General features: G+C 40.3%; 1 long non-coding RNA gene across 1 annotated transcript; it reads right to left on the bottom strand.

Moving 5' to 3' along the window:
- Nucleotides 1-414: 414 nt before the first annotated feature.
- Nucleotides 415-8636, bottom strand: LOC139184184 (uncharacterized). Its single transcript, XR_011567716.1, has 3 exons — nt 8406-8636; nt 5923-6105; nt 415-1021 (listed from the first exon to the last, which is right to left on the bottom strand). It is a non-coding gene; the product is annotated as an uncharacterized lncRNA (long non-coding RNA).
- Nucleotides 8637-12610: the final 3974 nt, after the last annotated feature.

Raw genomic sequence — 12610 nt, 5'->3', positions numbered from 1 at the left:
AACTGCTAGGGTCCCTGTGTCTAACCCTGGTCCCATGTTTAGATTTATAAAGTGTGAGATCATTGTCAGTTTCATTTATCTCTGTTATTAAATTTACTGGGCCTTCTTCAAATGACATTATATCTTCTTATCTAATTCAAATAAATGTCTCACTCATAGCTAGAACGTAGATGGTGAAATCTCATGGTTAACTCAATAATTGAGATAATCTCATTGTTTTGTTTTCCTAGGAGAATCTTAAATGCATTGCTCATGTCTGAGATGCCACACAGTTGTACAAAACTTTTCTTAAAACTGCTACTCTTGTGCATTCCCTTTCTCAGAGTTTCTATACGAATGGAATTTTTTGCCCTATTCTTTAACATTTATCTTGGTCTGTTTATCTTATATGAAATAATCACTCAGTTTGGCATCTGTGTTTATCTCCATGTATTGAAATAAAACATACTGATGGTATATTAGGTAAAGGTACAAGCTTTAGGATAAATCCTACATGTGACCAGTTCTGTGATCCCATGGTGACTTAACCTCAGTTTCCTCATCTGTAAAATGGGAATAAAAATAGCAACTTCATAAGAGTGTGGTGGAAATTAAGTGAGAATATTTTCAGTGCATTGCCTGGGCTGAAACCATTCCGATTTTAGCCAAATAGATTAAGATACTGTACTCTGTATTGACTAGAAATACAATTTGTCATTTAAAGATTTGAACCAGCCTTTTGAATTGTGACTTTTGAAAGGGAATTTTCTCTTTGCTTTATACCATCCTATACTTAGGGCATTTGCATCTGAACCATTAGTGTTCCCTGGGTCATGTATGCAAACCAGCATCTAAGGTCATTTTGTTTGATTTGGTTTCATTTTCCTGGTGACTTTCCTAGCTGCCAAAGGTGGGCCTCTTGGTCTGAGGGCAGTAGTTGATGGTCCTTCAACACCTTCTTCAGGTGACTGTCGTGAAACAGCATTCCAAATTCCCAATTCCAGCCAGTGCTGCCTGGTTCCCAGGGACAACAGCCTGCAGCCTGAAAATAATGTATTGGGATTATCACCCACAATCAGCCTGAAACAACCATGACTGCCACCCTACACTCCATGCACTGTCTTACATTTGGAGCTTTATACCTACTTTAATCTCTGCCCGGAACAATCTTCCCTACACCCCTCCTGTGTCAGATTAGTTTCTATTTATTTATCAAGTCTTAGCTTGTGTGTCAGCTTCTCCAAGTAACCTTCTGTGCCTCTACAAGTTGGGAATTTCTATTGCGTACCCACCGTGACATTCTCTAGTTACCCCTGTTATGTGTCCTCATTTTACATAGCTCAGGTGCACGAACTCAGGACCATGGTTTAGTTATAGAACATCAGTCCTCCAACAATACAGTTGCCATGGTATATGAACTGTGAATAGTTATGTGCAGGATAAACTTCCCAGCTGGGTTTTCAGTCCAGGGATCACTTCGTGAATAACAGATTCACATCAGTAACAAATTATGTTACTGTTATGATGATCAGTAACAAATTATGTCACTTTTGAAGTGACATGGTGAGCGGTCATTGCACTTCTGTTATTCACTTAACACACAAACAGCAAAAGCAGTACTTGTGTTGCCCCTTGTCTCCTGGTGACAAACCCATATGGCAATTTATGAATATGGATAATTGAAAGAGGAGATTAGCCAGAAAAAGATAAAGTGCAGCAAAGAAATGAAGAGTGATTATCCTAGAAGTCAAATGTAAATCAAATGTAAATGTAGTTGTAGAAGAAATAGCTGGCCGTGGACTCTATGACATCTTTCCCATTGGACATGGTCTAGATTTGCAGCCAGAGGAACTTGGTGAAGGCAAATTTATTGACATAAATAAGCAAAGTGTTCATGACAGAAGGGAAGATGATGTCCCAGGAGAAGTGATTCTGCAAACCATTTCACGTGGAAGGAACTCTCAGAGATACTTCACAATGATATAAAAAGAGCAAAGGGTAAACTGTTAGAAGCTGATCCGATTTTAAAGGGAATATGATCATTTGCCAAGACAGAGAGAGTATGTTTGTTCTGTGTTGTTATATGATGAAAAGAGAAGGCAAGCTCTGTTCGAATGACTCTTGAGAAGTTTTTTATACTAAGTCTCAAAGGTTCTAATGTTTTAAATTAGAGTACTGACTAAATAATAGTCTTACTATTTTTTTTTCATTTCCTTGTACGTTTATAACTAATAGTAAGAGAATTTTAAAGGTCATGGAGCAGTCACACTTTCCTCATTGATTCCAATGGTCACTTTTCCGATTTCAGTTTGCAGGGCAATTTTTATGGTCCTGCACTACTGTACAGAGTGAGCACTGCTGTAGTATAGTTAGTTTCTATACACACACTCACAGATAATATTTTGAATTGGATGAGTGAGGGAATGAGTGAATTCTATATAAATACGAGGGATGAAAGAGAATATTCCCTTCCTCCCTTGCCATTTCCTTCCCATCTGAATGCATGGCCCATATTCCAAGGAGTAGGTCCACTCTTGTGCTCAAATTAATTCTGCAGCCCTAATCATGGCCCTGAAGCTAAGGGTCAGCACTTCAACCAGCAGGTCAGTGCAACCACTTATGAGGCTCCACCAGGCCCAGTGCCAGTCAATCACAGCTACAGCCACTGCTGGCTCATTCTGGAGCTGGGTTTATAATTCAATATTCCTAAATAGAAAAGTTATGACCAACCTAGATATGCTATCTGCATATTCAAAAGCAGAGACATTACTTTGCCAACAAAGGTCCGTCTACTCAAGGCTATGGTTTTTCCAGTGGTCATGTATGGATGTGAGAGTTGGACTGTGAAGAAAGCTGAGTGCCAAAGAATTGATGCTTTTGAACTGTGGTGTTGGAGAAGACTCTTGAGAGTCCCTTGGACTGCAAGGAGATCCAACCAGTCCATTCTGAAGGGGATCAGCCCTGGGATTTCTTTGGAAGGAATGATGCTAAAGCTGAAACTCCAGAACTTTGGCCACCTCATGCGAAAAGTTGACTCATTGGAAAAGACTCTGATGCTGGGAGGGATTGGGGGCAGGAGGAGAAGGGGACGACAGAGGATGAGATGGCTGGATGGCATCACCAACTCGATGGACGTGAGTCTGAGTGAACTCTGGGAGTTGGTGATGGAAAGGGAGGCCTGGCGTGCTGCGATTCATGGGGTCACAAAGAGTTGGATACGACTGAGTGACTGAACTGACTGAAATCTTAGAATGTGGTCATGGGGCCTAGGAATATCCAAATAAATGAAACTTACTGCTTCAATATAAACTTCAGTCTGGCCAATAACTTTTATACCCTCTCCTCCCACGTCTTGACTAGATTGTTAATAACAGATTTCATGTTCATTTTTTCACTCTGAGAAGTGGTAAAGTGGCCAAGATGACAGCATTGCCACGACGGCCCTTCAAATCCATGAATGTAATCCCAGGATAATGGAAAACCTAACTCTTCTGGTATTTCTAGAACTTGTATCATGATAAACGTGTTGGAAATAAGACTGAGAAAAGACAAACTCTGAAAGGGGCAGCATTCCCATAGCTTTTGGATGCCAGCTAAGCAATCTCATCAAGACATTTTCAGGAAATACCACAAACCAATTTATATGGCTTTTCCTCCTGGGATTCATCTCTGAGGATACCTTAAAAATTGAATTAAAATCTTTACAAAGGCCCTTAATAATCCCTTACTCCTTGGCTGCACTGAAATTTTCTTCCAAATATGTTGGGGGCAGTTGGGAGCAATTTACTTGGCTAACATTTATTGAACACATACTCTGTCTCCAGCTCTGCAGTCAGCCCTGGAATCAACAGTGAGCAGTCAGACATGCCCTTCTGGGACTTACAGACTGATGGCAGAAACAGACAATAAACAGACAAACAAAAAGATTTGGAATTAGACTCACACCACGTGCCATGAAGGGAGCAAGCAGTAAAGGGAGGAGAGCAGGAAAGACCTTACAGGGAAGAAGGTCAGGGAAGAACTGTGAGGAGGGGAGACCTGAAATAGGAGGAGCTGAGGAAAAACATTTTCTGTCAGAGGAGATGCAAGCCAATAGCCACTGAGAAAGCAAGCGTATGAAGTGCTCAAGGAAATGTAAGGGAGAAAACTGAAAATCATGCATAGAATTGTACATAATGGAAGCCATTTAAGGCCAGAGTAACTGTTGCGACCCTTTGGAGCTGGCCCTTAGTCATGGTGAGTCTATCACCTCCTCTGCAGCCTGGTCCTCTTAGGGTGAAGGCAGTCCACCAAGATGACAGGGAGCCTGTGCTTCACCCCCATCTGTTTGTTATTTGCAGTAGGCTTGTCCTGATCTGAATCTCCATCCAAGCTGGCTTCTCTGAAACTTGCTGACCTCGACTTAGGAATCGCCATAAAGGTTCTTGCTGCTGCTGCTGCTGTTAAGTCGCTTTAGTCGTGTTCCACTCTGTGCGACCCCAAGTTCTTAGTTCCAGGATAATCTTTTCCCAAGTGCTTTTTCTTTTAACAACTTAAAGGGTGTTTATTTGTTCATCTTCCCTCACTGCGCACAAGCAGAAGGCTGAACAGTCTTGCCGGCGCAAACACAAGGAGGGCAGAGGGATTTATCCTAAAGGGGTCTTCCTGAGCTTGTGGGAGGGGAGAATGGCCCTGGGCCAACTTCACCCAGGAGGAAACCTTGCTGAGTTAGGGGCACAGAGACTCAGCAAATGTATTTCTCTGTCTTCTTTGTTTCAGGATTTCAAAAGAAGCATAGCATACATGGTTGAAGCTCATTATTCCACATAATTGAGAATGTCTGTAATTTGAACTAAGCCAGGAAACTATTTATAAGCCTGGTGGGCTGCTGTCTCTGGGGTCGCACAGAGTTGGACACGACTGAGCAGCAGCAGCAGCATGCCATACAATAAAAACTATATGTAGAATAATTTTTAAATAATCCATTATAGGACTCTTTTGGCTGTCTTGTTTCAGTTATAGGGACTTCATAATACGAATATCTGTTATGATAAGGTTTGGGGGAAACAAGATAACAGAGAAACTGGTATATCCTTGTGAGTCACTTCTCTCTGAGACCCTCAGCTTCTTTATTATTTAAGAAGGAAAAGCTATAACTCTTGACTTTGCAGGACTGTTGGGAGGACTGAATAAACTGATGAGTGTCAGGCACATGGCCCGGGCTGAGTCATAGGGCTCATAAACAGTGACTATTATCATATCATGATGAAATAGCATTTCTCTTTTAAAAAAAAAAAACAAAACAAAACTTCTGTAACTCACACTTTTTACCCCTAGAACAAACTCTTCCATCAGTAAGAGCCAAGCAAGAGTTTATTCTATATGCTGGGTGATTATTTTTTAGAATTTTCTTTAGGTTTCTCAGTTTTGTTAAGAAATTAGAAATTATAGTTGAATCCTTATTCTGTGGATGGCACAACTGAGTCCCACAGAGGGAAAATTCTGAAACCACATGGAGTCTGGCAAGTTGCTGGTAAAAACAGTTAATCCATAACTGTCATCTTGGCATCATTAGAACTAGTGACATATGATCTATGCTGTATCTATTCTACTTCCTGAGCAGGAGACACTTTGGTACTCATTACAATATAAAATAGTTACAGTCTATATATAAAGGGCCTAATCTTAATCACTGTGACTTTTGATACCAGTTTAAAAAAAAAAAAAAAAAAAGAAGCAGAAGAAGAAATCTGTATATTCTGGTTCTTAATGTATTTCTCAAGAGTACGAGTACCGTGTACCAGTACCAGTCACTAGCCACGTACCAGCCACTGTGCTCAGTGTGCTATATGAATTCCCTTATCTATCACTCTACCTGTACGTTGGATACCAGATCTGTGCCCATTTTATAGATGAGAACACAGAGGCTTGGAGCTGTGAGGTATGTTGCCCAAGGTTACGCACCTGGACAAACCCCCATCTCTGTTGTCTTGACTGTGCTCTCCTTATGACAAACAGGCACGTCTTCTTCAGGCTAACTGTGATGGATAAGAGCACAGACTCCAGGATAAGTCATATCACCTCTTTGTGCTTCAGTTTCTTCATTGATCAAACAGGGACAATAATCCCATTTGCCTCAGTTAGCTGCTATGAGAATTAAATGAAATGATACATGTAAAGCATTTAACCTGGAAGAAGCAGCCTCACTCTTTAGGAACCCCGCCCACCCCTTCTGGAATATCATGCTTCACTTGATAGGAAAGAATTTCCCCAGATGGTCTGGCCCAACAGTTCGTTGTTCCCAGCCAAGGTCATGTTCCATAACTAGTTCCACCCCCCTGTTTTGGTTTCCTTGGACAGAAGGTTTTGTGTTTTTTTTTTAACTTTACAATATTGTATTGGTTTTGCCATATATCAACATGAATTTTTTATAGTCATTACAACTTCCTTAATCTCCCCAGTCTAAAAAATATACATATTCCAATGATTCTGTTGCTTTCTGGGCTAGAAGATTTAACTGATTTCCAGAGTAACATGCTTCTCCATTCCCAACCTTCCTCTTCCTAGAAATGAAATCTTAAGGAAATCCATGAAGTCAGCTCATCTATTTTTTTCCTTTTTGAAGTGTAGGTGATTTCCAATATCATGTTAGCTTCAGGTATATAGCACAGCAATTCATATATATACATGTGTGTGTGTGTGTTGTGTGTATATATATATAATTATTCTTCAGATTCTTTTCCTTTATAGGTTATTATAATACATTGACTATGTTACCTGTGCTATGCAGTAGGTCATTGTTGGCTATCTGTTTTAAATATAGCCATGTGTACACATCAATCCCAAACTCCTGATCTATTCCTTCTTCCCACACTTAGCCCCCCCTCACCCCCCGGTAACCATAAGTTTTTTCTCTAAGTATGTGAGCCTGTTTCTGTTTTGTAAATAAGTTAATTTGTCTTTATTTTTACATTCCAAATATAAGCAATATCATATATTTGTCTTTGTCTGGCTTGTTTCACTTAGTATGATAATCTCTAGGTCCAATCCATGTTGCTGCAGATGGCATTATTTCCTTCTTTTTTATGGCTGAGTAATATTCCATTTATATATGTACCACATTTTTATCCACTCATCTGTCAATGGACATTTAGGTTCCTTCCATGTCTTAGCTATGTAATAGCCTGTAATAACCATTGGTTATTATTATTTTCAAATTATGGTTTTCTCTAAATATGTGTCCAAGAATGAGATTGCTGGATTGTAAAATTCTATTTTTAGTTTTTAAGGAACCTCTGTACTTTTCTCCATAACAGCTGTACCAATTTACATTCCCACCAACAGCGCAGAAGGGTTCCCTTTTCTCCACACCCTCTCTAGTATTTATCATTTGTAGACTTTTTGATTATAGCCATTCTGACTGGAGTGAGGTGATACCTCACTGTGGTTTTGATTTGCATTGCCCTAACAGTTAGCATGTTGAGTACCTTTGCATGTACTGTTGGCCATCTGTATGTCTTCTTTGGTGCTGGTGGTTTAGTCACTAAGTTGTGTCTGACTCTCGCAACCCCGCAGGCAGGTTCTTTACCAACTGAGCTACAAGGGAAGCCCATGTCTTCTTTGGAGAAATGTCTGTTTAGATTTTCTGCCATTTTTTAATTGAGTTGTTTGTTTTATATTGCTGCTTATCCATTCTTTTAAAAAAATTTATTTTTAATTGAAGGATAATTGTTTTACAATACTGGTTTAATTTCTGCCATACATCAACATGAATTACCCATAGGTATATATATGTCCTCTTCTTCTTGAACGTCCTTCCCACCCTGTAGATTGTTACAGAGCCCCAGTGTAAGTTCCCTGAATCATACAGCAAATTTCATTGGCTATCCATTTTGCATATGGTAGACGGGAAGGAAGGAGAGGGTGAGATGAATGGAGAGAGTAGCTGATGGTCCATTCTTAAAAGATGCGCATTGCAGGAGGAAGGATTGGCATCACATCTCTGCTCCAGCCAGGCCACATGAATTCACTGAGGGCTGCACATCATGCTAAATCCATTCTCTCTCTCTCCTTCTCTCTCCGTCTATTACCTACCCACCTACCTACGTATTTTCCCATATTCTTCTCACTATCAGTTCTCATTATCATATGCAAATCCCCTATAAGAAAGTATTTAAAAGACAGGCTTTGGAGCCAGACTTTCTGGGGATAAGCCTGGCCTCACTATTTACTAGCTATATGACCTTGGACAAAGTGTGCAGCCTTCCTGTGCCTAGTTCCTCATCTGTAAAAGGAGATACTAATAGAAGCTTCATCATGAAGTAGTTTGAGAAGTAATGAATGGAGCACTTAAAACAGTACCTGGCACATGACTCCCTCAATATGGTATTACTGTTAGTTCACTTAATAGATGGTAAACCCTGGCTTTGAAAGGTTGAATAACTTACCCGAGGTCACACAGGCCATGAGTGGCAGAGCTGGCACTGGCTGGTCACAGAGCCGATGCTCCAATTGCTGTACTACCTCTTGTTAAGCACAGGCCATGTGTCCGTTACTCGGCAAGTGCTGCTGGGCATTGTGGAGTGTTCAAGAGACAGAAATGTACTTTGATCATCAGTCTCACTTCTAAGAGTTGGACTGAAACTGGAACAAGTACATAAAGGCCCAGGGATAATGCTCATTGCAACATTATTTGTGATGGCATCAGACCAGGATACATTTTCAGCAAAAAGACTGGAATATAAAAAGACTGTTAAAAAGACTGTTAAATTTAGGACAAACTAAATAAATAAATGTTTCTCCCCATGTGATCTTTTAAGCACAAATTTTCATGGAAAATTGACTCTCTAAATATTGTTGGGGAACAAGCTATGGGAAATATTCAGAGACTGGAGGAGAGAATTGGGACTTATGTATCTCTCCCTCTCATTCTCTTTCTCTCTCTTCTTTTTTTGTAACTTATTTTTTTTACTTTATTGAAATATAGTTGCTTCATAGTGCCATATTAGTTTCAGGTGTACAGCACAGTGATTCAATTGTGTGTGTGTGTATGAAAAAAAAAATATATATATGTAATCTTTTTCAGGTTGTTTTTCCTTGAAAGTGAAAGAAAATATTAGTTGCTCAGTCATGTCCAACTCTGTGCCCTATGGACTGTGGTCTACCAGGCTCCTCTGTCCATGGATTCTCTAGGCAAGAATATTGGAGTGGCTACTCATTCCCTTCTCCAGGGGAATCTTCGTAACCCAGAGATTGAACCTGGGTCCCCTGCATTGCAGGCAGATTCTTTACCATCTGAGCCACCAGGGAAGCCCTGTTTTTCCTTATATATAGGTTATTACAAAATATTGAGTAGGGTTCCCTGTGCTACACAGTAGGTATTTGTTGGATATCTGTTTCATATATAGTAGTGTCCATGTGTTAATTCCAGCCTCCTAATTATTTCCCCCCCCCCCTTCTCTTTGGTATCTTCCTCTCACTTGATGGCTATCCAACTCTAAGTACCAAAGTGCCAATCATGTCTGGGTACACCAGATCTAGGAACTCAACTCTATCTCCAAAAGCAAAGAGAGTTCCTCCCTCCTGGATCAGATTAAGAAGTACCAGGGTTTGTGTCTTGCCCAGCTGGGCCAGATAGGGTGAAAGCTCTGCGGCTGGGTCCCATTCATATGACTGCAGAAGACACTGCTGCAAATCCAGACTCTCACCCTAGTGAGCACCTACGATATGGCAAACAAATACCTGGATAGTCAGGCAAAGATTTAGGCTTTTTTTGTGTGTTTGATTTTTAAAAATTGTTGTGTTGTTTAACACAGCGCACTGTGCACTTCCCTTTGCATGTGTAGACACAACCCTTTTAAAATCTGTATTAAAAAATAGATTTGGCAGTGGCTTTTGCTCCCACTTGAGCTTGCCAAAAAGGGTGGAAGTGAGCATGCTTCTTCCTGCCTCTCTTGGCTGTGTTCCCTCTTAGAAGTTGGTGGAGACAGAAGCCTTCTCTTCCATAACTTTCCCTTAAGCAGTAAGGGACTGGGTGGGGTGGGGTCCAGGAGAAGGGCCCCCGCCTTTCATAATCAAGGAGGTGGTGATGTAGAAAGATCAGGTGCTGGCAGTGAAATTTTGGAAATTCTGATCAAGTTCCCATGCTGTTGTTTAATCCTTAATCATCCTTCCTGGCATACTTCCCACTGCTACTGCTTGTTTAAAATTGGAAGGGACTAATTGCCTCAATCTGTATTTTCTATAAAGCTATATTCAATGCAAAACCCACTGGGGCTCTCTGCATGATCATCTTGACCTAATAGACTGATTTGCTTCCGAGCGGTCTCTTCTGTCTTCCCCTTATAGACTAAAATTTTCTTAGTCCCAAGTGAAAGTGAGCAGCATGGAGATATTTAAACATTTCCTGCAGAAAAACAAGATGTTAGCTGAATTCCATATTCATCTCTCTGAATGGGTTTAACTATCAGTGAGGTTTGCTGCCATGCACAGGGGTCTTTATGGAAATTACTTTAACTATTTTGTTTTTCCTAAAGGCTATTCCAGAGACAAAGAATAATCATTATTCTTCAAGTCTTCTATGCCAAAAAATGTCAGATTGCTTCATCTAATTGAAATTCGAGGACTCTTGTGATCTAAAACATGCCATTCAAATGTAGGCTTTCTGAGGAGAAAAAGTTCATTGCACTCCTCAAGAATGAAAGTCCAAGATCCACCCAAGTTATTACATAAAGTTTTGGCTTGTACTCATGGCTAATCACACGCACAAGCAAGGGAGGCCAACCCATAGGTGCTGTCGCTTTGTTGCCAGAGAGGCCCTAAAATCTACTTTCCTCTAATGCTTAAATTCTACCTTCTGTGAAAGCTGCCTTATAATTCCTAATAATCCAGGAGGGAAAATATAATCAATCCCTAATTACTCGCAATTTGTTCAGTCTTTCCCTATGTTGGCATTAAGAGTGTTTTCTTCCCATTGCTTTCTTTTTGTAGATGTGACCATAGGTAGATAGAGAGGCAAAATAAGTATACGTTATTTAGGAAAAAGATGTTAATTTCTTACTCCATGATAAAAGATGTGATAGCACACAGTTGCTTCAAGAAAGGAAGAAAGAAAGATGTTAGGTTGAATGTGGAGAGGCAAATAGAACAGGAGATAGAAAGGGACATGGGGTACCTAAACCACAGTGGTGTTGGGCAGGATGGACATGCTTACCAGGGCTGGGTCAGGTGAGGTGTGAGGACAGAATAAGAGAGGCACACCAATTTCTGCAGAAGGCATTTTTCATTTCCATCTCTGATTAACTGTGCATGCCAGCTCTATAAGATTAACATGTCCCTAAAATAATATTTGGACTTGTGAGTCTCACTTCATATTCATAGCAGTGAATTCTAAAAAAACGAAAGCCAGTTTCCAATCCTGAAGGCATTCTAAACAGATAATATAAGTAGTCCAGCTTCAGTCAGGTATCCATTCCTGAGCCAAATAACTAGGACCAAGAATGCAAGCATGGGTACCTGGAGCCCACCCAGGTGACTGAAAAGATACTCTCAGAGGAAAGAGGGGTTAAAGGAATTATCTCACTTGTGTGACCTCAGGGAAAGTAATTTCACCTCTGTGAGCCACAGCTTATCAGTGAACTAGATTGAACTTCCTATTGTAAGGATCACGGCTCTGTAAACTTCAAACAACTAGTCAAGGATTGGGGACCTAAATTGACTATAAGTTTAAGATGAATCACGAGTCTTATGAGGCTGCCAAAAAAAGCAATCATCATCTTGGCTCATAATAAGTATATATAATAAAATGAGAGTAATGTATGAGGAGGCTTTACAAATAGCTGTGAAAAGAAGGGAAGCGAAAAGCAGAGGAGGAAAGGAAAGATATACCCATTTGAATGCAGAGTTCCAAAGAATAGCAAGGAGAGATAAGAAAGCCTTCCTCAGCGATCAATGCAAAGAAATAGAGGAAAACAATAGAATGGGAAAGACTAGAAAGCTCTTCAAGAAAATTAGAAATACCAAGGGAACATTTCATGCAAAGATGAGCTCAATAAAGGACAGAAATGGTATGGACCTAACAGAAGCAGAATATATTAAGAAGAGATGGCAAGAATACACAGAAGAACTACACAAAAAAGATCTTCACAAACCAGATAATCACGATGGTGTGATCACTGACCTAGAGCCAGACATCCTGGAATGTGAAGTCAAGTGGGCCTTAGAAAGCATCACTACGAACAAAGCTAGTGGAGGTGATGGAATTCCAGTTGAGTTATTCCAAATCCTGAAAGATGATGCTGTGAAAGTGCTGCACTCAATATGCCAGCAAATTTGGAAAACTCAGCAGTGGCCACAGGACTGGAAAAGGTCAGTTTTCATTCCAATCCCAAAGAAAGGCAATGCCAAAGAATGCTCAAACCACTGCACAATTGCTTTCATCTCACACGCTAGTGAAGTGATGCTTAAAATTCTCCAAGCCAGGCTTCGTGAACCATGACCTTCCAGATGTTCAAGCTGGTTTTAGAAAAGGCAGAGGAACCAGAGATCAAATTGCCAACATCCACTGGATCATGGAAAAAGCAAGAGAGTTCCAGAAAAACATCTATTTCTACTTTATTGACTATGCCAAAGCCTTTGACTGTGTGGATCACAA

This window comes from Bos indicus, chromosome 7 (genome assembly GCF_029378745.1).
Source record: "Bos indicus isolate NIAB-ARS_2022 breed Sahiwal x Tharparkar chromosome 7, NIAB-ARS_B.indTharparkar_mat_pri_1.0, whole genome shotgun sequence".
In the NCBI taxonomy this organism is placed as follows: Eukaryota; Metazoa; Chordata; class Mammalia; order Artiodactyla; family Bovidae; genus Bos; species Bos indicus.
The sequence above is the reverse complement of the archived record's forward strand: the minus strand, read 5'-3'. Positions and strand labels throughout refer to the sequence as shown.